The sequence below is a fragment of the Neoarius graeffei genome, chromosome 9, assembly GCF_027579695.1.
Source record: "Neoarius graeffei isolate fNeoGra1 chromosome 9, fNeoGra1.pri, whole genome shotgun sequence".
NCBI classification, from domain to species: Eukaryota; Metazoa; Chordata; class Actinopteri; order Siluriformes; family Ariidae; genus Neoarius; species Neoarius graeffei.
Window position 1 is genome coordinate 75,736,831 of NC_083577.1, and position 26,810 is coordinate 75,763,640.

Here is a 26,810-nt window from a genome sequence, read left to right on the forward strand (position 1 = left end):
GAAACCCACTCTGACATGAGGTAATTAAACCTCTCTTTTCAACGACATAAGTCAACCTATCTGTGACCATCCGCTCCATTAACTTGCAGAGGTTAGAGGTCAACGCAATGGGCCTGTAGCTTGTTGCCTCGCTCTTTTCCTTACCTGATTTTAAAATTGGTACCACAACAGAGTGTTTCCAAGCTAGGGGAATAGTCCCCATTTCCCATATCAAATTAAAATGCTTCAAAAGTACCATTTGTGCTTCAGGCCTTACTTTATCCACCATTACATAACAGATGTCATCTTTGCCTGGAGAGGTAGATCTAACTCCCCTAAGGGCCCGCTTTAACTCAAACATAGAGAATGGTGCATCAAAGGCCTCATCAGTAATAATCTTTTTCTCTAACACATTAGGGTGCAACCTTACCAATTCCTCCCTAGCCACTCTAGCCTCAGCAGACACATTATTCATACTATGAATTCTGGCAAACACTGTAGCAAGGGCTTCTGCTTTCTCCTTGTCCGTTCCCATGACTTCATCATTAAACTTGATAGCTGGTAAGGAATATTCCCTCCTAATTCCCCCCATTCTTCTAATCATCCCCCACACTTCGTTAATTGCCGTATCTCTTCCTATAGTGTCACAAAATGCTCTCCACCGCTCCCTCTTTGCCTTTCTAATCACCCTCCTAACCATAGCTTGGGCTTTTTTATACTCAACTAGATCAGTGAAAGAGAAAGTAGACTTAACCTTTTTAAAAGCCTTATTTCTTACCTGTATTGCTTCCTTACACTCATCTGTCCACCAGGGCACCATTTTCCGCTTCCCACTGCCTGACGTTTTCCCAATGAATTCTAAAGCAGAAGAATGCAATATCTCTGTAACCTTACTGTTAGCCATATTAACATCCTCATACACATCCAAATTGAGGCACATCAGCCTAGTACTACAATTTGAGGTGAAATCCTCCCATTTGGCCTTTTTAAAATCCCACCTGGGGAAGATTACTTCCTCAATCTGAACAGATCCCACTCCAATTTCACACAGGATGGGGTAATGATCACTACCAACAAAGTCATCCTGCAATACATTCCATTTAGAGCATCTTGCATACTGCGCAGACACCAGGGTGAGGTCGATAGCTGTCTCCCGCCCACTTGAGACATCAATTCTGGTTCCCCTCCCATCGTTGAGGCAAATTAGATCTCTTTCCTCTAGCAACTCCTCAATTACCTTACCATTACTATTGGTGTCTGTGCTCCCCCAAAGGGTGCTGTATGCATTAAAATCCCCACACCATACCATCTTGTGGGATACATCCCCCAGGAACTTATCAAGAACATCTTTGTGTAGGACTAGGGGTCGACCGATAATCGGCCTGGCCGATATATCGGGCCGATATTCTGCATTTTTAGGGTTATCGGTATCGGCCATAATTTCCACCGATATGCCGATAACATGCCTTTTTGCAGCCATTTCGTTCCTAACGCGACTGTCACTGCACGTCCTTTCCCGCACTCGCCTCTCTGAGTTCAAGAACACGGTCCCGCCCACCACAACATCTGATTTGTTTGGCACAAGAGATATAGCCAATCAACACGCGCAGCTAAACACTCTGAACTGTTTCAAGGCGCCCGTATCAAGGTAAGGACACGCTGCTTTTCCCGCAGTAAGTCACAAACACACAAGTTGCAAAAGCACAACATCATTATATGTTTACATTCTTCATCTACTACTCGTTAAAATTGTCCATTTGCATCTGTGTAGCCAGGCAAACTTAGCTTACGGAAGGAAGCACTTGAATTAGCCTACAACCAACTAGTCTCGCTGAAACAGCATAACGTAGGCTGCAGTCATTTTTAAATCCCCGTCTGGAAACGTGAATGTGTCAGTAGTTCTACTCGAACAGTAGAATGACAGCCATACAGAGAGGTGGTCAAGGCAACTTTATAAAGCGCTGTTTGAACATTTAAACAAACCAGGTGTGACTAGTATTTATAATTCTTGCGCAAGTGATTCTCCTCGCTAGCGCTTCTGATTCAGAAAGCGATATACTCTTAAAGGAGCAGCCGCTCCTAATAGGGAGTGATAGCCGACTTTACTTTGTTTGATTTTACTTTTTAAAAAATGCTGCAGGCAGCTCCCTACACTTGGTTTGTTATTTAAAAACTACTTGAAGTTGGTAAGTCTTACTTAGTTCTTAGTGTAAAAGAATCCAGAGTGTATTTTCATTTATTTTCCACTGAAAATGGTGAGCTGTAATATAGTAGGGAATGACTTTATTTTTTTATTGGTGAATATTTATTTTATTATTATTTTATTTCTCATTTTATTCTAACTAATGTTTGACTTTATTGTACAAATGCTGCTGGCATCTCCCTGCACAAAATTTCATCTTCAATTTTACAATTAAACATACATTTCATGGATATGAAGGTCTGTGTCAGTGTGTGCTATGTTTAATTTCATGTGAATTATAATGTTTACATTTATCGGTTGCACATATTGGTTAGGCGGCACGGTGGTGTAGTGGTTAGCGCTGTCGCCTCACAGCAAGAAGGTCCTGGGTTCGAGCCCCGGGGCCGGCGAGGGCCTTTCTGTGTGGAGTTTGCATGTTCTCCCCGTGTCCGCGTGGGTTTCCTCCGGGTGCTCCGGTTTCCCCCACAGTCCAAAGACATGCAGGTTAGGTTAACTGGTGACTCGAAATTGACCATAGGCGTGAATGTGAGTATGAATGGTTGTCTGTGTCTATGTGTCAGCCCTGTGATGACCTGGCGACTTGTCCAGGGTGTACCCCGCCTTTCGCCCGTAGTCAGCTGGGATAGGCTCCAGCTTGCCTGCGACCCTGTAGAAGGATAAAGCGGCTAGAGATAATGAGATGAGATGAGACATATTGGTTATCGGCATCCCAATTCCATAATAATCGGTATCGGCCCTGAAAAAAACATATCGGTCGATCCCTATGTAGGACAACGCAGGGATTGTAATAATTAACAATCAAAAAGGTGGAGCTACCTATCCATACCTCAATAATAATTCCCTCTACCTCCCTACTTACCTTTATTATTCTATATCCCAACCCCTGCATGATAAATAAAGCCACCCCTCCACCAGGGCCATTATCCCTGTCCCTACGCACAGCTACATATCCTTGTAGGACAAAGTCCAGGTGAGGCCTAAGCCATGTCTCCTGAACACACATAACATTTGGCTTAATATCCAAATCGTCAACAAATTTCTTAAACTCCTGCCCATTAGAGCAAAGACTTCTAGCATTCCACTGTAAAATACTAAAAATCATTAGGAACCCCCACATGATGCTGACTGTGAGGTGGCTTGTACGCCCTGGAGAATATTCAATGCTTTAGTAATTTCATCGACTGAAACTTCCGCCCCCACACGAAAATGCTTCTGTGCAGCTTTGACAATAACTTTAATCCTCTCGCTCCTGCTCTCTGTGACCGCTGAGCAGTTTATGACTTCAGCCAAGAACGCCAAGAATTTCACACTATCCACCTTTATAGCGTCTGCACATATAGGGCTAGGTGATTCCTTACTCTGCTGAGAAATAACACTTTGCCTTTGTCCCTGCTGTCATTGGCCCGTTTCAAGCTTCCTTCTTCCATCAACCTTCTTAATTGCCTCTGCATAGGTAAGTTTCTCCTCAACCTTAACTCTTTGTGCTTCAGACGCTTTTTTGTGTGCTTGACAACCCTTGTATGCTGCACTGTGTGAACCCCCGCAGTTGCAACATTTAACACTAGTACCCTCCTTACATTGACCATACTCATGATCTTCTCCTCCGCATTTACCACATCGTCTTTTTCCTCTGCAAATGGCTGCTACGTGCCCAAATTTCTGGCAATTAAAGCACCGCAATGGAGGCGGGATATATGGACAAACCTGGAAGCTCATATATCCTACCCTAATCCTCATAGGCAATACCTTCTCATCAAAAAATAAAACAGAAAGGCTCTCCTTTTTTATTCGATCTCGGGTAAACATCAATCTCCTACATTTGACAACATTAGCTCCAGATACATTGCTCATAATATCCTCACACGGCAAATCAGTAGACACGTCAGTTATAACTCCCAAGTTCAAGTTTCTTTCGCTCCCAGTAAGTGCACTTAATTTTCTTACCATCCATTTCAGACATTGCAAGAAGTTTATCCCGCTGCGCGGCATTGTAACAACCAATAAGTAAGCTGCCATCTCTTACAGGTGTGACCTGCACTGTGCCTACGGCTGCATGAAGTGCTTTGGTAATTTTCAGTGGATTAATAGAGAGAGGTGCATCAAATTGTAATTTGACCTTTAGTTCCTTGTCATTTATCACTCGCATTGCTTTATTGGGATTACCTTTATCAGACTCTAAATTACCTTCGGACACTCTGTCTCGTTTCGCTCCTCTTCCTACCACCTGCCATTCCTCTTTTGAATTTCCCTCGCCTTCTCCTTCCATGTCTATCAGCCTCAGCCCGATTCGTTTAGCATCTGAGACCCTCCTCCACCAACAAAATCAACTCGCGAACTACTTTTGTCAAAAGCTCCCGCGCCGGTGGGTGAAAGGTCATTCAGTCTCGAGAAATCTCGCTCTGCAAGTCAGCTGACCTTGTATGCAACCCATGTCAAATCTCGCGAGAGCAGCCGCGACAAGTAAACAACTAAACAACATGGCGCCTCAGTCTGGAAAACGCCAATTCGGATTGTTTTTGCACCGTCTGGCGGTATATCTACTATGATTGGAATATTTTTGGAGCAATTATAACGTATTTGATGATCAGACACATTGTCACGTAGTGTTGCTGGGATGTTTTCACGGAGTTGGTAAGGGGGCGCACGCCGAGAGTAAGAGGGCGCAGCGCCCCTGTTCCCCCGTTTAGACGAAAGCCTGACCTTCTTAAGATCAGGAATGCTCTCTTGCAGTCTCGGCAAAACCTTTGAAATAAAGGTGTGCACTGCGGTTGTCATGCTTCAGGCAATCCGAGATCACTGCAAGACTGTCACACTTAAGTTGGTCACCATTCTTGTAATAAACTGCAAATGGATGCACTGTAGCTTGGCTATTGTCCCAGTGGTGACCCTGTACAGCATCCTGCACAATGAAGCTGTAATTCTCGGCAAAGTCAAGCAGTATGACAGCAATGTTAGGCGTCAGTCCCTCTTTGAGCATCCGCAGATAGGAAGCCTGAGATTTCATTACAAAATGATGACGAAGTTGATCAAAAGCCTGACGAACAGCCTGAAGGAATTCTTGCAGAGGTTGCTGCAAAGAAACAAGTGTAGTCCTGTCTGTGTAAACCCACTGCATGTATGTGATCATGTCATCCATGTCATTATTTGTGAAGACAGTCATCAAATAATTTTGAAGTCCATCCTTTCCAGGACAAGAGTCACACAGATGAAGCATGCACTCCCTACTCTCCAAATTACACACCATTTCTTTCAAAAGGTGCTTGTAGTCATCCTGTGTTGGAACGGCATTTACCATTAGTTTTGCATTCTGATGCGACTGGCATACACACACAGAGTGCATCCCGGCACTGTTCACAGGCAGACACCACTTTGGACGAAGTTCACAAAACTTAGAGAAGCCAATTTTATCCTGGTATTGTGCTTTGTATTGTGTATATAGCTCCTTTACATTTACCAACAATAGTCTCTTCTGCATTTGTTCACGTTTGTCATTGATCTTTACAGATACATAATCCTTTTTCCCTGGGCAGATCCTTGAATATTCATCCATCTGGTAGAACTTCATGACATGTTCTCTAACTTCAGCTGACAGTGGTTTTCCCTTGTTCACATGCGGCTCACCAAGTATTCCCTGTTGTTCTCTAACAGTCTTTGCTTTCCTCGCCATATGAGTAGTGACAGAAAATTCTTTAGCTACCTTTCTGATACTCCATGTAGCTGGGAGAAGTGTGAGGATCTTTTCTTTTTTTGATGCCACTTTACACTTCTCTTTCAGTAACTTTAGTAATTCCTCCCACTCCTCACATGTCTGGCAGTTATCTGAACTCGATGAAAGAAGTTCATCAGTTGGCACATCAGCCAATCTGGCTGCCTTGGTCTGTGTGGCATGATGCAAGTCTTTAATCTTCCGTTTCCAGTATCCCTTTTTATCGCGTGAAGATGTATATTTCAGAGGAGAACATCCCATTGCTTTGTTACTTGCATCCATTGACTCTCGAACTTCAGTCTGTGGCTCGAATCTGTCTCCTGCATCCATCATTTCACCCATGGCGAGTTGTTCCTTTAACTTGGTGCAACAATTGCTGCACAGCTTTTGTCCTGGCTTCAACTTGAATTTCACTGCCTTAGCCTCATCTACAACCCGGAGGTTTTCTAAAAAAGAGGGAAGAATTCATTAATCATTTGAAGGAATCACTACATTTTTAGGAAATTATTGAATTAATGCTAGTTATGCAATGTAGCATTGACATTTTTAGAGGAAATTAATTGAGAAATATGTACTTTTGCATTTTTTTTTTGTGCATCTTCAGTGGATCACAGCATGCTTTTTGTAAACATTGATACCTTGAAAGGAACACTTTTTCATGGTGGTAGCAAATTACATCATTATCTGAAAATGACACTCCTGATCGCCATTTCAGCATCCTCCTTTCAGAAGGAGGAAGAGTCATCAGACCTTTCTGCCTACAGTAGGTAAGTTTATGGCAGACATCATTCACTAGAGACAAGCCAGTTTTACAGTTTGGTAGCTCCATTCTCCATATGCTTAGCTTAAAAAATAGAAGTTAATTTAAGCTGTAGAAATCTGCAGTTTCAAGAGCTAGTTGTAGCCTTTTGTATAGAGGCTGAAGTGGAGTGAAGTGAAGACAGAAATTAAGGCTGTACCTGAGTTCACCACCTGGCACATGATTGTAATCGCCCATAGCAGTTTTCTTAATTTCATTCATTTAATTAATTAATTTCTTAATTTTGGGCGGCACGGTGGTGTAGTGGTTAGCGCTGTCGCCTCACAGCAAGAAGGTCCTGGGTTCGAGCCCCGGGGACGGCGAGGGCCTTTCTGTGTGGAGTTTGCATGTTCTCCCCGTGTCCGCGTGGGTTTCCTCCGGGTGCTCCGGTTTCCCCCACAGTCCAAAGACATGCAGGTTAGGTTAACTGGTGACTCTAAATTGACCATAGGTGTGAATGTGAGTGTGAATGGTTGTCTGTGTCTATGTGTCAGCCCTGTGATGACCTGGCGACTTGTCCAGGGTGTACCCCGCCTTTCGCCCGTAGTCAGCTGGGATAGGCTCCAGCTTGCCTGCGACCCTGTAGAACAGGATAAAGCGGCTAGAGATAATGAGATGAGATGAGAATTTCTTAATTTTCTTAATGATCCTGATTGATGTTGACCTATTTCTGAACCATGCAATCACAATTTAGAAAATATTGAAACTAGAAACACTCTGCTTTTCCAACATGAAATCTTTACTTAGTCTTATTTTCATAAATACACTAGAGGCGACTGTTAATTTAACTCCCTAATACTTGTTAAAATCACCTATATAATTAAAGTGGTTTATTGATAAAGTGGTTTATTGGTCAAGACTTTCCAGTCCCTTTTGTTTTCATGATTTATGCTGTTACTTTTTTGACCAGCAGATGGCAGCAGAAACCCAGATACTGTGATGAAAAAGGGACAAATTTCCCCATATTTTGAAGGCCTAAATTAGTATGAAGAACTCTGAAAAACAAAGTTCTTCAAAGCTTGAATGTTTGATACAGTGTTACTGTGCATGGGGTTAAAAGGGCATTCCACTCAAGTGCCCACATGGTTAAATTGGAGCATGAAGTAGGGGGTACCGTAGGGTCACTTTCCTCCCAAAGCCATTTTTGTGTACCTCCTATTCTGTCATTTAAGGTCTGAATGTCCGCACACTTTTTTGAATACACTGTACAGTTACCAAATGTGATGGAAAATCAATGATACCTCCCACAGCATTCATAGTTTCCAAGATCTGGAACCCCAAAATGTCAAGACTCTTCATCACCCTTTTCACACTTACAGTTTTCAAGGCTTAATATATGCAGAAATAGTCAAGCTATGCTATTCTTAAGTACACCATCTGATAGACAAGGTCATGCTGAGGGGACATGGCGATTTTTAGGCCTGTATCTTCTTTCAATCTAAAACTAGAGGTGTCCAAATATGCTTGTAAATTCTGTATGCAATTCACAGGCTTGAAAAGTGGGCATGGCACCCACATTTTGGAGGGCCTCATCTCCAAAACCGTTAGACATAGGATGCTAAAACTTGGGATTCTTTGTATTGGCATCAAAAGGTACCTGTGTGTCAAATATCGGGCAAATCGAAGAGGGTCACCTGGGGAGCATCTAGGGAATCGTGTGAATTGACATGGAATGACCCAGATAGTCTCCCTGATTTGATATGTCTTCAAGAATCATTAATTAAAAATAAAATAGCTACTTTTGATAATTATACAGTACTATTTGCAGATACAAATAGAGGTTTAGCTTTCTTGATTCGTAAAGATAATTTTTTTTTCATCTTTCCAAACTCTTAATTGTGAAGCAATCTCTGTTAAAATCAATACTTCTTTAGGTATTATTAATGTGGTAAATGTTTATTGTTCTCCATCTTTTCCATTGAGTGTTGAAGACATGAATATTATCTTGAATTTAGAAAACTGTATCATTTGTGGTGATTTCAATGCTAAAAGTGTTCTTTGGGGAAGTCCTTTTTCTGATCTTAGAGGCAGAATAATTGAGGGAGTATTGGATAATTGTGATACTGTTTGTCTTAATACAGGTTCCCCTACCAGAATTTCTAATACAGGAGTTTCACATATTGATTTATCTTTTGCTTCTCCTAATATAGCCTGTCTATTTAATTGGGAAGTAACTAATTTTGATGGAGGTAGTGATCATAATTGTATTTCAATGGAAATTAAGTGTTTAGTTCCATATGAAAAATTAGGTATTCCTAGATGGATTTTTAAAAAGGCTGATTGGGACAAGTTTTCTAAACTTTGTGATGAAAATTTTCAATCTATTGATCTTGATAATTCAGATGTTAATGAATTAATAAAAATAATAGAAGCTATTCATTCTGCTGCAATATCTAGTATTCCTAGATCTAAAGGTGTTGGTAAAAGAAATAAAGGCTTTTAGAATGATGAATGCCAACAAGCTGTTAATGATAGAAATATTGCAAAATGCAATGTTTTAATTCAAATGATTATATAAATTTCAAATGTAAAAGGGCCATGGCTACAAAAATTATTAAAGAAGCTAAAAGAAATCATTGGCATTCCTTTTGTTCTACTTTGAATGAAAGATCAAGGCTATCTAAAATTTGGAGAGTTTTGAAAAATCTGGATAATGTAGGAAAAAATTTAAAAATCCCAGAATTTAGAAAAAATGATGGTTCTTTTACAAATGGTAATGCACAAAAGGTAGAAGTGCTAGTTTCTCATTTTGCAAAAGTTAGTAGTGATGAAAATTATACTGATACTTTAAAAAAACATAAACAGTCTTTTGAGAAAGAAAATGAATTTTTTCATTTAGATCTAATGATGATTCATCTTATAATATTGTATTTTCCTTGTCGGAGTTTCGAAGGGCTTTAAAGAAGTGCAAAAACTCTTCTCCTGGAGGTGATGAACTATGTTATCAAATGTTTAGAAATATGTCTTCTTTTTCTCAGGAATTTATAGTAGAATTTTTTAATATATCTTGGAAATATGGAGTGGTTCCCTCTTGTTGGAAGGAGGCTATAGTTGTGCCTATTCTTAAACCAGGAAAACCGAGTTCAGATCCTGCTTCTTATAGACCTATTGGTTTAACATCAAATTTCTGTAAATTAATGGAAAAAATGATTGTCGCCAGACTAAATTGGTTTTGTGAAAAGCATAATTTATTTAATAATAATCAATCTGGCTTTCAACAGAAAAGAAATACATTGGATCATCTTTTAAGATTGAGTGAAAAAAAGTTTTGGTAGAGGTCATAAAGTCTTGGCTGTGTTCTTAGATATTGAGAAAGCTTATGACATGGCATGGAGAAAAGGTATCCTCTTGAAACTTCATAAAATGGGTTTCTCTGGTAATATCTTCGATTGGATATCCTCTTTTCTTACTGATCGTTCCATCAAAGTTAGAGGAGATGCTGAACTTTCTTCTTCTGTTGAAGTGCAAAATGGAGTTCCGCAGGGAAGTGTGATTAGTCCTTTCTTATTTCTTGTTGCAATTAATGATTTATATCCTTCAAATGTATCTTTTTCCATCTTTGCTGATGACACAGCTATTTGGAAATCTGGTAGTAATGTTGAATTTCTTCAAAGAAAAATTCAATCTGCTTTGGATTTTATTCAAGATTGGTGTAATAAGTGGGGTTTTAAAATTTCTGAAACCAAATCTTCTGTTGTTTTATTTCAGCGTGGAGGTTCTAAGAAGGTTCTCTTGAAATACAATAATAAGAATTTAAAACATGATAAATCTGTAAAATTTTTGGGTTTACATTTTGATTCTCGTCTCAATTGGAAAACTCATGTTGATTATTAGGTAAATGTAGGAAACATTGTAATTTTATTAAAAGCAATATCAGGCAGTAGATGGGGATCCGATAAAGAATCAATGGTATTAGTTTATAAGGCAATTGTGTTATCTTGTTTAGACTATGGTTGTGAAATTTGATACTGCATGTATAACTAGGAAAAGGTCTTTAGATGTTATACAAAATCAATGTCTCAGAATATGTACTGGAGCTTTAAGATGGACCCCTATTGCTGCATTAGAAGTAGATTGTGGGGTGATGCCTCTGGACCTTCGAAGAGAACTCAAACAGGCAAAGTGTGCTCTAAAATACAGGTCTTTGGTTAATCATCCTACTACCTCTTGTTGTACTGAAGAACAAAACTGTGATATACATGTCAGTTTTAGACCTATTCTGTCTAAAGTTGGACATCTTGTTAATGGTTTTCCAAAACCAGAAATTATTCCCCTAGTTGACAGTTTTCCTTTTTGGGAATATCCATCTCCTGAAGTGGACCTTGAGCTAAAAGAAAAGTTAAATAAGAAGTCTGATAATATTCATGTTATGAAATCTTTATCGAGGGAACACATGAGAAAATATTTTGGAAGTTTAGAAATTTATACTGATGGATCTAAAGCTGATGAAAAATGTGCAGCAGCATTTCATATTCCTGCTTTAAAGTTGACACAATCTTTCAAAATTGGTAATGGATCTGTTTTTAAAGCTGAAATGATTGCAATAAATAAGGCTTTGGAAGTTTTAATTAACAAACCTCCTTTAAGATGTGTTATTTTCTCAGATTCCTTATCCGTCTTACAAGTTATTAATTCAGATGATTTCAAAAACTTTGACTTTAGGGATTTCCGTTATCTATTTTACCAATTGTCTAATATGGGAGTTGAAATAATCTTTTGTTGGATTCCTTCTCATGTTGGCATAAGAGGAAATGATATTGTTGATCTGGCAGCTAAAAAAGCTTTGAATAAAAACTCTTTGGATATTATTTTCCCATACTATGTTGATGTGGCAAAACTAATTGAAGATGTTTGTCTTGTTAAATGGTAAGATCGTTGGGATTCTAGTGATAAAGGTAGATTTTATCATTCTATAGAACCAGAAGTTTCATTCAAAGTTAAATTTGCTAATAAAAATAAAATGGTACAAACAACTTTTACTCGTCTGAGGTTTGGCAAATGCCTTTTCAATGACATGATCTTGTTTAAAAAATATGAAAATGGTTTATGTGATACTTGTGGAGTCTTAGAAAATGTACAACATATTCTTCTTGATTGTGTCAAATATGTTAACTTCCACCAACAAATTATATTAAAGTTAAACGAAGAAGGGTTAAATATTTCTGCATATAGTATTTTGTCTCAACCAATGTTCTATAATGTATATAAATGTATTGTTGAAAATAATATTTTAATTTAAAAATGTGTATATATGTATAGATATATAAAACTTGTCAAACTCTTGAGTGGTACTGCATTAAATATTTAGTATTTTAATAAGATAAATCAAACCTTTACAGGACGCCATATCAATTCTCATTGGGCGCGTCCTTAAACCCCTTCATAACATAACATCATAACGGCAGCGCGCGGTATGTGAACCCATGAGGCACTTGGTTCATCAAAAACCTACAATGGTAAACTTTTGTGCTGTGTTAGGGTGTTCTAACAAAGCTGATGGGAAAGGTGAAAAGAAGTCGTTCTTCAGAATACCAGCTGTGATTGAGACACAAGGGGAGCAAACCAAGGAGCTTTCTGCCAGGAGACAGAGAGAGTATCTAGCTGCTTTATGCAGAGTGGATCTGAATACTTCAGGTCTATTTTGTTACTGGTAAGTCACTAGGCTAGAGTGTTGTAGAACATTTAAAAAAAAATGTTTACTGAATAAAAACATCCTTAATTTTATCAAATATACTCTACTCTATATTTCATTTCTTTCTTTTGTTTTAATTTTCCTCCCTCCATCCCTCTTTGGATTTTAAATATAGTTTTTCCCCATGTCCAAATAATTCAAATATATAAAAACAGAGAAGTAGTAAATTAAAAATAAATTATGAAATGAAAAATCCATTCTCCCTTGCCCCGAGTCTTATCATATGGGTCAAACCCATCAATCACAGCCAGTTTCTCCACATACCGTGCCCTTTGTGCAACTGGTAATGTACTCACATAACCAGATTTATCAGCCGTCGTGTCACCTTACTCTCGCTCGTACTTTGTTTTATATTGTGAGTATGTATGTATGCATGTACTTGGTCTTCCAATATGGCGCCCTAGCACAATCTCGCGGTACGGTGACGTCACGTGGTAGCCCTGGATAGAAGAGAAAATGGGGAAAAAAGAAGATAAAGACAGAAAACGCAAGAAATCTGCTGCTACTTTGTCCCAAAATATTGGCGCCATGTTCCAAAAAAGGGCCAAAATGGGTAAGGTGCTGAGTGCAGGACTTTGTTTTTCTTTTGTTTACAACAGTAGTGGTAGATCGATCTGTCAGCGTGATCAGTGGGGGTAGCGTCAGCCCGTCCGTCAGTCTATGTGTGTCAGTGGCACGCGCGCACACAGATGAGTTAGGTGGCTCGATGGCTAGGTACTAGTAGCGTCGGACCTGGGGCTGCTTTTATTTTTTTTTTTCAGCTTGGGAAATCGGAGCTGTGGTGTGGTGTGAAGACAGTAAAATGCGAGACTTTAAGAGCATGTGTTTTTCAGTCGTCATGGTAACATGGCATCATGGTAACATGATGCCCTGTCAGTGGTTTGGCATTTGGATCAGAGTGAAAAGAAACGTGTGCACTAGCTGAAAAATGAAAATGTTCAGACCAGTGTGTGTGAAAACACCCACTGTTGCTGCATTTGGGCAATTTTAAATTAATTGTCCTTATAGGGCTGTGCGATATTATTTCAATCTCAGGATTACTTGAAACATTTATCTCAATTAGAAATTGTTTTTTATGCTAAAGCATGGGCAGATCAGGAGTGTTCTGATGCCATAAACAACAACTGAAGTGAGCAACAGAGACAGACAACAACAGACAGACAATGAAGGAGAGCAACAACAGACAGACAGAGGAGGGGAGAGCAACAACCGAGACAGACAGTGAAGGAGAGCAACAGCCGAGACAGACGGTGAAGGAGAGCAACAGCCGAGACAGACGGTGAAGGAGAGCAACAGCCGAGACAGACGGTGAAGGAGAGCAACAGCCGAGACAGACGGTGAGGGAGAGCAACAGCCGAGACAGACGGTGAGGGAGAGCAACAGCCGAGACAGACGGTGAGGGGAGAGCAACAGCCGAGACAGACGGTGAGGGGAGAGCAACAGCCGAGACAGACGGTGAGGGGAGAGCAACAGCCGAGACAGACGGTGAGGGGAGAGCAACAGCCGAGACAGACGGTGAGGGGAGAGCAACAGCCGAGACAGACGGTGAGGGGAGAGCAACAGCCGAGACAGACGGTGAGGGGAGAGCAACAGCCGAGACAGACGGTGAGGGGAGAGCAACAGCCGAGACAGACGGTGAGGGGAGAGCAACAGCCGAGACAGACGGTGAGGGGAGAGCAACAGCCGAGACAGACGGTGAGGGGAGAGCAACAGCCGAGACAGACGGTGAGGGGAGAGCAACAGCCGAGACAGACGGTGAGGGGAGAGCAACAGCCGAGACAGACGGTGAGGGGAGAGCAACAGCCGAGACAGACGGTGAGGGGAGAGCAACAGCCGAGACAGACGGTGAGGGGAGAGCAACAGCCGAGACAGACGGTGAGGGGAGAGCAACAGCCGAGACAGACGGTGAGGGGAGAGCAACAGCCGAGACAGACGGTGAGGGGAGAGCAACAGCCGAGACAGACGGTGAGGGGAGAGCAACAGCCGAGACAGACGGTGAGGGGAGAGCAACAGCCGAGACAGACGGTGAGGGGAGAGCAACAGCCGAGACAGACGGTGAGGGGAGAGCAACAGCCGAGACAGACGGTGAGGGGAGAGCAACAGCCGAGACAGACGGTGAGGGGAGAGCAACAGCCGAGACAGACGGTGAGGGGAGAGCAACAGCCGAGACAGACGGTGAGGGGAGAGCAACAGCCGAGACAGACGGTGAGGGGAGAGCAACAGCCGAGACAGACGGTGAGGGGAGAGCAACAGCCGAGACAGACGGTGAGGGGAGAGCAACAGCCGAGACAGACGGTGAGGGGAGAGCAACAGCCGAGACAGACGGTGAGGGGAGAGCAACAGCCGAGACAGACGGTGAGGGGAGAGCAACAGCCGAGACAGACGGTGAGGGGAGAGCAACAGCCGAGACAGACGGTGAGGGGAGAGCAACAGCCGAGACAGACGGTGAGGGGAGAGCAACAGCCGAGACAGACGGTGAGGGGAGAGCAACAGCCGAGACAGACGGTGAGGGGAGAGCAACAGCCGAGACAGACGGTGAGGGGAGAGCAACAGCCGAGACAGACGGTGAGGGGAGAGCAACAGCCGAGACAGACGGTGAGGGGAGAGCAACAGCCGAGACAGACGGTGAGGGGAGAGCAACAGCCGAGACAGACGGTGAGGGGAGAGCAACAGCCGAGACAGACGGTGAGGGGAGAGCAACAGCCGAGACAGACGGTGAGGGGAGAGCAACAGCCGAGACAGACGGTGAGGGGAGAGCAACAGCCGAGACAGACGGTGAGGGGAGAGCAACAGCCGAGACAGACGGTGAGGGGAGAGCAACAGCCGAGACAGACGGTGAGGGGAGAGCAACAGCCGAGACAGACGGTGAGGGGAGAGCAACAGCCGAGACAGACGGTGAGGGGAGAGCAACAGCCGAGACAGACGGTGAGGGGAGAGCAACAGCCGAGACAGACGGTGAGGGGAGAGCAACAGCCGAGACAGACGGTGAGGGGAGAGCAACAGCCGAGACAGACGGTGAGGGGAGAGCAACAGCCGAGACAGACGGTGAGGGGAGAGCAACAGCCGAGACAGACGGTGAGGGGAGAGCAACAGCCGAGACAGACGGTGAGGGGAGAGCAACAGCCGAGACAGACGGTGAGGGGAGAGCAACAGCCGAGACAGACGGTGAGGGGAGAGCAACAGCCGAGACAGACGGTGAGGGGAGAGCACAGTTGTAGGAAGATAACAATAATAAGTTAGACAACAGAGAACTTATAATGAATATGGGGTACGGGAGTAGGGGGCCAGATGAAGTCCACTTTTGGGGAAAAAAAGACCCCCCCACAATGCTGGCTACGGGCCTGTGCCTATATTGCCTATGCCACGGGCCGGCTCTGGGTTCACCTTAAGTCACACTATACTTTTTGGGTAGTTTAGGTACATGTGTAGGATAAATAGGTTTTGTGTGTTAAGTAGTGAACTGTAATTAGTAATTGCATGTATATATGATTGTAAGCAAAACACTAGTTATTGTCTAAGGTAGAATTGTTTTACTCAATTAGTTTTGATTTGTAGAGTTAAGGTGGGGGAGATGGATTCTTTGTGTAGGACATACTGTAGTGTATACCAAGAACCTGTACATAAAGTTCCCAAGAAGGTGTTCTGGTCTTGGATCAGGTTTATAGAGTCAACTTGATTTGATCAGGTTTATAGAGTCAACTTGATTTAGCAAAGAAAATTCTAATTAGGCTTATATAGTACCTGTCAAAAGTTTTGACCCACCTGTTAAAAATGAGTGAATACACCAAAACTGCTGGCTACCTCATATGGGGGGGACAAATAAAGCAATGACTAAACCTTGTATAGAACGTTTTATTTATTCAAAGTAGCCTTGATGAAAGCTTTGCATGGCAGCTTCATTAGATAGCCACGTGTGCTGTTTTTCCTAAGTGCTATTTTTTTTTTTTTTAATTGCCTGGAGGCATTTCATTATTTCACACTTAATCATTTAGATTCATGCATCGGCATCGACAATTTTCTTGAAATTGCATTTAAATCTGAAGCATTGATCATAAGAAATGGTTGCGTCCAAGCTTTTGACTGGTAATAAAGTACATCTGGGAGAAGTTTCGGCTCTGTTTGCCCAGAGGAGCCAAGTGGTCGGAATCAACAGGTAAGAACACTGACCTAAGACCAGCACTGTTTTACTCCATGTTTTATATTAGGCATCGAAGTGGCCTCAGTTTCCACTGCTTTAAATTTGAACATTTGTTTCAATTGTATTTTACAATTACAGTGTTGCACGACAAACCCAGTTACAAACTTATTTGGTGGTTTGTGTGTTTTGGGCTCAACATTCCGAATGAAAATATGTAGCCTGTAAGTTGACAGTAATTCATCTCGGGACACCGTGCCATCAGTGATGTGGGTTTGTACATTTGAGAAAATGCATCTCTGTTGCTTGTTATAAACTGGAAACTAGTGATGGCCGTGCTGAAGTTCAGTCTCGGTATTGTTATGCTGAAACGTTAAAGCCACTTTTTGGTGCCTTTTTGTCTGAATAATCAAAACAAAGAAAACCTGGAAAATGCTTGAAATACTTGTGAACCATATTTGTTGACCTGCAAGGAAGCTTTTGGTAGTTCTGTTTTCCACCTCGTGTGTGTGATGTGTATATGAGGATTTTGTTGAATGCATCTCTCTTTGGATGAGAACAGCAAGCCTTCTCAGTGCCATACAAAAAAATTCTTATTTTTTTATGAATGTTTTTGCTTACTGCTATTCATAATGTGGACTTTTTTGGGGGGGGGGGTTGATGTGGATCCATCTGGCCATTCTGTTTGAGTCTTTTGTTTGGTCTGAAAATTGGGGGGGCGGTTGTTGTTTTTTAGTTCTGGGTATGGTGTCATGTATATTTCTCTCTTTTAAATCTGTTTATTTCTGTTTGCCATGACTGTTTTGTGTGTTCCACTGGTATTGCTTCATTTATTTAAATGGGGTCAAACTGGTCCAAATGCATTTGCATGTTCATATGCCTGCTTTTCTTAAGCACAAAGGTTAGTGACCTTGTGCAAAACTAAGAGCTAAGCTTGGGAAATGATCCAATCCTTGGTAAATGTACCCTATTGAGTGGTGTTTTTCTAGCACAGTCTGAAAGTGATTTCAGGCTTTGGGGAGTCTAAATGGGGAATCCTAAAGTGGTTCCATGTTCACAAACACTTTTTTTTTTTTTTGTGCTTTTTTTTTTAAATAAACTTTGTATTCTGTCTTTTTATATATTTTTGTACCAATAGTATTTTTGTGCAAGTTAAAGACTGAATAAAGCTTTTGAAATATAATAAAGTATGTGTTGGTTCATCACTGATGGTCAATTTTCTACCATACATCAGATTGCAGATATCAATTGTACGGTAGATATAGACTAGTACAATTTTCACAAAAGAGGAGTTCTAGCGGCAAATTTGAGGAAATTTTTTACATAATTTGAGGGTGCTGATTCTGAATATTTTGTTTACCAAGCTGAATTGAGTTTTAAGCCTTCTAATTTGCATATTAAAATGAGATTTTTTTCATTTATTATTATTATTATTATTATTATTATTATTATTATTTCTAAACTAATCAGTTAAACAACATAGCATTGGGCTCGAATTTCATATTTAAGTGCTAAAACAGTCCAGGAGTCATAACAAAATGTTTTCTTAACATATTGCATGGAATCAAGGTAATAAAACAAGGTAGAGCAGGAATCGTAATATGACGTTTATTAATAACAGATGGGATAAAGGTAACAAAGCAAACAGCATTCAGAAAATAAACAATTTTAATTAGTCTTAAACTTGAATTCAAACTAAGAATGAATACAAATCAAATTTATTTACAGCAGTTTAAGATTAACAGAGAGTGCCTCTCCAACTCCATGGACATTTGAACCATTCTCCTCGTCAATGCAAAAAGTCACTGTGGAAAGAAAAAGTCACACATCAGGATTTTATGGTGTGTTTGATGTTTGTTCTTTTAAGCTGTGTTAAAATTGTGAGATAAGAAGTTTAGAGAAAGAACTGCTAACTTACCTGAAGTAAGGTGTGTATCCCTAGTCCAAACTGCTAGCATTCTGGCATGGGTGATCTTGAGTACTTCTACATTTGCAGCCACCTGTACAGAGCAAGCCAGCACTGCGACAACTGCATTTGCTTGTCTTACAACCATACTTGCATCTGCAGGTAACCATCAAGCTGCAGCTTTTGGGGATTGCTGCAACAGACATCAGTTTGGGTTCCAGGTGTCCATTGATGTTCCATCCCATTTCCTCTATAGGTGGTAGAATTGGATTTGTTTTGTTTGATTGTCTCCATATTAGAGCTTGATAATGTGGTCTTCTAATATGCCACTGAGCAGCATCACTTGTTGGGGGTAGAGCCTCAGGTCCCTGACATCTGGGGAAAAGAGTGGCTCTTGCATCATTATTGGTGTCATAAACACGACAAATGAACTTCTCTGCAGAATGTATGGTGGTTTCAGTCAGTTCACCCAGGCCAAGTCCATCTAGAAGTGCAGGCTGCTCCAAGAAAGTTTTCCATGATGTTTTCTTGCTATGTCCCGCAAAGTAGGAGACAGTATCACAGCCTGTTATTGCATGGAAAGAGAGAACATTCTCAATAGTGGGAATCTGCGCCCTCAGAGACTCACGCACTGTGTGTATGGGGATATGTCTTGGCTTCTTAGATGTGCCCATTCTCATCCACAACTGCTTACACTTCATCTTGTCAAAATGTGCAATTAACAGTAGGAGTACATCCGTATCTTGACTCGAGACAACAAGAAATTCTGCATTTGAATGCACACAGTGGAGGATAATTCTTGTGTCTGCTTCCTCATGGTAGCCCTGGAGAGCTGTGATGTCTGCTTCTGAATGAGAATAGTAGACTATTCTCAATAAAGGATCAAAGCTGATGATAGCAAACAGTGACTAATGACTTGCTGAAATAAAAATGACCAGTCACCTAGAATCCAACTCTAGCAAACATCTGTGTTAGGAATTTGTTTCAGTTCTGTTCATCAAATGAATGAGATGAAAAACATTAGCTTTAAAAAGTTGCAATATAGCCTTGTTTTTACTATAATGCTAATCAAGGATCATGTGGTGATTTCTATCTTTTGTTATAATATTTATGTCATATTTATACATTATGTTGATATTTGTTTACTGGACTTTTTATGAAATATGTTCAGTTAAAAAGAACTTCATTCGCCTAGTATGACTGGACTTCTAGTGGCAAATTTGAGGAAAAGTTGGTAAACCATCTTTTTACATAATTTGAGGGTGCTGATTCTGAATATTGTGTTTACCAAGCTGGATTTTGAGTGCTAAGCCTTGTAATTTGCATATTAATATGGGACTTGTTTGTTAACGTTTTTTGAAAGTCGGCCATCTTTAAACCGTTGGCTTCCAAAATGTAGACATTCATGTACACATGCTAGAGCATCAGCATAGAAGATTTGGTGACAATCCATCAACCCTTTCAAAAGTTATCGCACAAACAAAAAATCTTCATTCGCCTAGTATGACTGCTATGCTATTATGCTAATTAGCAGGCTTAAAACTCAAAATTCAGCTTGGTAAACAAAATATTTGGAATCAGCACCCTCAAATTATGGGAAATAGCATGTTTACCGACTTTTCCTCAAATTTGCCATGCGACCTTTTTCTGAAGGTATTTCTGAGATTTTTGCCCAGTCTAATAGTTTACCAATGGGTTTTGTGGTTGGTTTGTTTTTTAAGGTTCGTTAAGCATTTTGCAGGAGTTGAAGGGCTCTTAGCTTTACTCAAAGTACAGTGTTTTGCAAAAGTATTCATCCCCTTTTGTGTTTTGTCGCATTACAAACTGGAATTAAAACAGATTTTGGGGGGTTAGCACCATTTGATTTACACAACATGCCTACAGATTTAAAGGTCTTTGTTTATTGTGACACAAACAATAATTAAGATGAAAAAATAGAAATCTGGAGTGTGCACAGGTATTCACCCCCAGTCAATACTTTTGTAGAGCCACCTTTTTCTGCAATTACAGCTGTAAGTCTCTTGGGGTGTATGTCTATTAGCTTGGCACATCTCTAGCCACTGGGATTTTTGCCCATTCCTGAAGGCAAAACTGCTCCAACTCCTTCAAGTTAGATGGGTTGCACTGATGGACAGCAGTCTTCAAGTTAGGCCACAGATTCTCAATTGGATTGAGGTCTGGGCTTTGATGAGGGCATTCCAAGACATTTAGGCCCTGTCCACACGGCAACGGATTCAGGTGAATCTGATAAAATTGTTTATCGTTTCGGCCTGGGGTCCACACGGCACCGGCGTTTTGGGTGCCCCAAAACGAAATCTTTTGAGAACGGGTTCCAAAGTGGAAAAATCTGGCAACGGCGCCGTTGCGAAGTTGTCTGGATGAGTAGAATGGATTTGTTTACGATGACATCACAACCACATGACTGTGAGTGCTTCACGCCGGGCATAGACATATAAACATATGTTTATATGTCTATGATGCCGGATAGAAGAAGGGGTTTATACGCATGCGTCGTACTTCTTCTATTGTTCTGGTGTCTCCGATGGGACCGTCTTACAGCGCACGTAGAGGTGTAGCATGTGTATTGCATTGTTTTCAGCAAGCGTTGCGTTGCCATATGTACCTGATATTTTACTGATCCGTTGCCCATGTGGACGCGATATTTTTTTTTTTTTAAATCTCGTTGCCGTTGTCGTGTGGATGTAGCCTTAAACACTTCCTTTTAAACCGCTCCAGTGTAGCTTTAGCAGTATGTTTAGGGTCATTGTCCTGCTGGAACGTGAACCTTTGTCCCAATTTTAAACCTCTGGCCGACTCAAACAGGTTTTCTTCCAGAATTGCTGTGTTTAGTGCCATCCATCTTTCCTTCAGTCCTGACCAGCTTTCCTGTCCCTGCAGATGAAAAATATCCCCACAGCATAATGCCGCCACCATCTCCATGCTTCACTGTAGGAATGGTGTTCTCAGGGTGTTGGGTTTGCGCCACACATGGCGTTTCCCATGGTGGCCAAAAAGATCAATTTTAGTCTCATCTGACCAGAGAATCTTCTTCCATGTGTTTGGGGAGCCTGCCACATGCTGTTGGGCAAACTCCAAACGTGTTTTCTTAAGCAATGGCTTTTTCCTGGCCACTCTTCCATAAAGCCCCGCTCTGTGGCATGTACGGCTTAAAGTGGCCCTATGGACAGATACTCCCATCTCCGCTCCTTCAGTGTTATCTTTGGTGTCTTTTTGTTGCATCTCTGATTAATGCCCTTCTTACCCGGTCTGTGAGTTTTGGTGAACGGCTTTCTCTTGTCAGGTTTGTCGTGGTGTCATATTCTTTCCATTTTGCTATAATGGATTTAATGGTGCTCCCTGGGATATTCAAAGTTTGGGATATTTTTTATAACCCAACCCTGATCTATCGACCCTTTTCACGTGACGTCACGACAAACGCGGCCGCCATTTTGGACATGTACTGCCAGTAGTTTACCACAGCCAGCACTGAGGAACGGCAGCAAATAAAGTTTTTACTTTCAGCAAGACTTCCATCATGCCACTATATTGTTGTGCACCTGGATGTAGTAACCATCAACAAACAAGGCAAGGTTTATCATTTTATCGGATCCCGACAGAGAAGATGGATAGCGGCCATTAACAGGAAAGATTGGCAGCCCTCGGCATACCAACGCTTGTGTAGTGACCACTTTGTTGGAGGTAAGACGAATAAAATTAGCCAGAAAAGGCATTACATTGCTGTTAACATTCTGTGGCGGCGAGTGTGTAACCAAATAGGTTAAAATAACCCATTGTAACCTCTTTGTTCTTCTGTAGTAGCTATTGTTGACTAGCTAATGTCAACAAGTAGCTGGTATGTTACTGTAGCAATGTTTACGTTCAGTCATTTGGATGACTGTTAAAACCTTTCAGTCTCAAGTTTTTCCTTTACTGTATTTACTAGTTTACTGTAATTATGATCCGGCAGCTATTTACACCGGATCCAGTATAAATAGCTGCCGGAGCCAACGTCCGAGGTTCCGGAGCGCGCTCCGGCCGAGGTTCCCCTCAAATTAAGCAGCGCGCGCCGGCTTGCTCCCGGAGTGCTCCGGCCGAGGTTCCCCTCAAATTAAGCAGCGCGCGCCGGCTTGCTCCCGGAGTGCTCCGGCCGAGGTTCCCCTCAAATTAAGCCGGAGCGCGCTCCGTAACCTCGGCCGGAGCACTCTTGGAGCAAGCCGGAGCGCGCTCCAGAAACTCGGCCGGAGCACTCCTGGCGCAAGCCGGAGCGCGCTCCGGAACCTCGGACGTTGGCGTGTATGTGTATGGCGATGGGTTTTTAACGACATAGGTATACAGATCATGTGGGCCGAAGTCAGGTACACGAGGGCTTCGTGTACTTCCGTACATCAGTGAACAATCCTGGTGGAAGCAGGTAAACGTCGTTCTCTAAGCCTGCTAACCTCAATTTTTGCAAATGCCTCTCCCTCTGCTCGCCCTGTAAATGCCCTACGTCGCTGGATAGTGAAGGTGTTTTCTGCATCTCGCTCCTTTTTCTTTTATGTTTTTGGTTTGTCGCCTTCCTCGCATTCAAACTGATTCAAGCCGAAGTCCACTACATGTCCAAAATGGCGGTCGCGTTTACGAAGGTCACATGACTGAAAAGGGTCTATACTTCTCCACAACTTAGTCTCTGACCTGTTTGGAATGCTCCTTGGTTTTCATGTTGCTTGCTTAGTAGTGTTGCAGAGTCAGGGTCCTTCCAGAACAGGTTGATTTATACAAACATGCTGTGACAGATGATGTGACACTTTGATTGCACACACATGGATCTTAATCAACTAATTATGTGACTTGAGAAGTGAATTGGTTGGACCAGCTCTTATTTAGGGGTTTCATATGAAAGGGGGTGAATACCTATGCACACTCCAGATTTCAAATTCAAGCCAATTTAATGGTCAACATGCAACTCTGACACACACACTCACTCGCGCACACACACTCTCTCACTCGCGCACACACTCTCACTCGCGCGCGCGCACACACTCACTCGCGCACACACTCTCACTCGCGCGCGCGCGCACACACTCACTCGCGCACACACTCTCACTCGCGCGCACACACTCACTCGCGCGCCACACACACTCACTCGCGCTCTCTCGCTCTCTCTCTCACTCGCGCGCCCTCTCTCACTCGCGTGCACTCTCTCTCTCTCACTCGCGCGCGCACTTTACGCTCGATCACGGAGGCTGCCATCTTTCAACTCTGTTTGAAGCGCGCTTACGTACAGCTATCTAACAAGCGCGTTCATTGGTTGTTACAGAGCGATGGGCCAATCACGTACCTCGTTTCATCTCAATGATTTAATTGCGTAAATGACGTAATTACGTCAATGAGATGAAACGAGGTACATGATTGGCCCATCACTCTGTAACAACCAATGAATGCGCTCGCTTCAAACAAAGAGTTGAAAGATGGCAGCCTCCGTGATCGAGGCGTAAAGATGCAAATCCGAGGCTGCCATCTTTCAAACAAAGTCGGAACGAATAGGATATGAATGTAGATTTGAGGGAAAAATCGGAAACATTTTTTTTTCAAGTTTTGAGGTGAAAAAAGCGGAATTCCGCGAATTCGCGGAAAAATCACATCCCTGATAATATCAATATACTTACCAAAGATGTAGCTGAAAAGGACATCATACGTGTGTACGCTTAGCCCATGTCCCCACACAGTGGATTGCTTTGTGTCGCGTCCCACTGAGAAGACCATCTTCCTGATCATCATGTATGCCGTGAACTCCCTCTGCCTGCTGCTCACCGTGCTCGAGATCTTTTACTTGGGCATCAGTGGCGTCCGTGACGCATTCCAGAGCCGTGCACGGCGCCACCACCACCATCAAGCCCTGACCAGTCAGAGGGCCTTGGTCTGCCCACGTCACATACCCTCAGCACCCCCTGGCTACCACACAGCCCTGAAGAAGGATTCTGGCAAGGCAGGTGCAAGAGCTGAATACAATCTTAGTGACTTGGGCCGCGAGTCTCTGGGTGATGAGGCGTCCTCACGGGAGCTGGACCGTCTGCAGCGCCACCTGAAGCTAGCACAGCAGCACCTGGACCTGGCTTACCAGAATGAGGAGGGGAGTCCAGTGCGAAGCAGCAGCCTCGAGTCCAACGGCACAGCTGCCGAGCAAAACCGTCTCAACTTTGAGAAACAGGAGGAGCAAGCCAGTTCCTGTGAGAAGGGTAAACCTATCTAGAAAATAAGTTTCTCCAAGTATTCATGTTTTCCAGTAAATTGGGTAATTTCCTGAAATGATAAATGTGGAAAATTGGGTTGGATAGTATGTGCTCACATTTATTAGCGTCCTAAAATCACAATCCTCTACTTTGGTGGTGTGTTGGGTTTTTTTTTTGTGTGTTCTTTTTCTTGTATTTTAGAGGAAGTGATGTGAATGTGTAGATCTCATCTCATTATCTCTAGCCGCTTTATCCTTCTACAGGGTCGCAGGCAAGCTGGAGCCTATCCCAGCTGACTACGGGCGAAAGGCAGGGTACACCCTGGACAAGTCGCCAGGTCATCACAGGGCTGACACATAGACACAGATAACCATTCACACTCACATTCACACCTACGGTCAATTTAGAGTCACCAGTTAACCTAACCTGCATGTCTTTGGACTGTGGGGGAAACCGGAGCACCCGGAGGAAACCCACGCGGACACGGGGAGAACATGCAAACTCCGCACAGAAGGGCCCTCGCCGGCCCCGGGGCTCGAACCCAGGACCTTCTTGCTGTGAGGCGACAGCGCTAACCACTACACCACCGTGCCGCCCGAATGTGTAGATATGTACAAATTAAACAACATTTAAATAAACAACCCTATATTTTAGTTTTATGGAACACACTTGGCTTTCACACTTTTCTTTTTTTCAGGCCACATGGAAATTCAGTCAGTTTAAAAAACAAACAAACAAACAAACAAAAAACCCTTGCTGAGTAATTTTTCATGGTAATTTGCCTCGTAATAAAAAAAAAACTACCAGCATACGTAATCCGTTTGTCTACGGGTATACTGTCTGATCTAACTGTCAACCTCATGACACCTCAATTATTTGGAAACGTTCATTCTGAAACACAATTTGCATGAATAAAAGTAGTAGTGCATACAGTTTGTTCAAGCACCACATTTACTGTTACACCAAAATGCTGCTCTGCAATTGATGCAACAAAAATTGAGATTGTTGGCATGTTAAAACAGAAGCCATCAGAGTTTTGAGTGTTATTAATAATAGAGGGGAGAAAACAACTAAGACTCAGACTATGTTGAACCATGCACAGAATATTATACAGATGAACGTAGGAATGTTCTAGGTGTTTTCATGTGAAGGGTGACAATTATTTGAAGGTCATCTACTCGTGCATCTGAAACAGTTAGAGATTGTGAAATATTTTTCATAATTAAAAAAGTGAACTTTCATATTGTCACGTGAAATATTTGAAGCCGCTTTTTTAATTTTGATTTTCATGAGCTATAAGCCATAATCATCAGAAATCCAGTATCTCAAATGATTGCTCTTAAATATTCAAATCAAAAAAAGGATTTGCAATACAGAAATGTCCAACTTCTGAAAAGTATGTTCATTTCTACTCTCAATACTTGGTTGGGGCTCCTTTACCACGAATTACTGCATCAGTGCAGCATGGCATGGAGGCGATCAGCTGTGGCACTGCTGAGGTCTTATTGAAGCCCAGGTTGCTTTGATGGCAGCCTTCAGCTCATCTGTATTTTTGGGTCAGGTGTTTACCTTCCTCTCGACAATACCCCATCGAGTCTGTCTGGGGTTCAGATCAGGCAACTTGGCTGGTCAATCAAGCACAGTAATGTGGTCGGCCAACCTTTTTTGGTAGTAGTTTTGGCAATTGGGAAATCTGCACCTCCATAAAGCTTGTCAGTAGATGGAAGCATGAAGTGCTCTAAAATCTCCTGGTAGACCACTGTGTTGATTTAGGGCTTGATAAAACACAGTGGACCAACACAGCAAATGGCATGGCATCCCAAATCATCAGCCTGTGGAAACTTCACACTGTACTTCAAACACCTTAAATTCTGTTCCTCTCCAGCCTCTAGGACCTTAATTTCCTTTTATCTGAAAAGAGGACTTTGGACCACTGAGCAACAGTCCAGTTCTTTCTCTCCTTAGTCCAGGTAAGACACTTCTCATGTTGTCTCTGGCTCAGGAGTGGCTTGGTATTAGGAATGCGACAGTTGTCGTGCCTTTCCTGAAGACATCTATGCATGGTGTCTCTTGATGCACTGATACCAGCCTCAGTCCACTCCTGAGGAAGCTCTCCCAAGTTCTTGAATCTTTTTTTCTTGACAATCCTCTCAAGGCTGTGGCCATCCCTGTTGCTTG

At 42.3% G+C, this 26,810-nt stretch overlaps 1 pseudogene; it reads left to right on the plus strand.

Annotated features, from left to right (window-relative positions):
• LOC132892184 (gap junction gamma-1 protein-like) overlaps positions 1-24,652 on the plus strand; it is a 47,835-nt pseudogene extending 23,183 nt beyond the window's left edge.
• Positions 24,653-26,810: the final 2,158 nt, after the last annotated feature.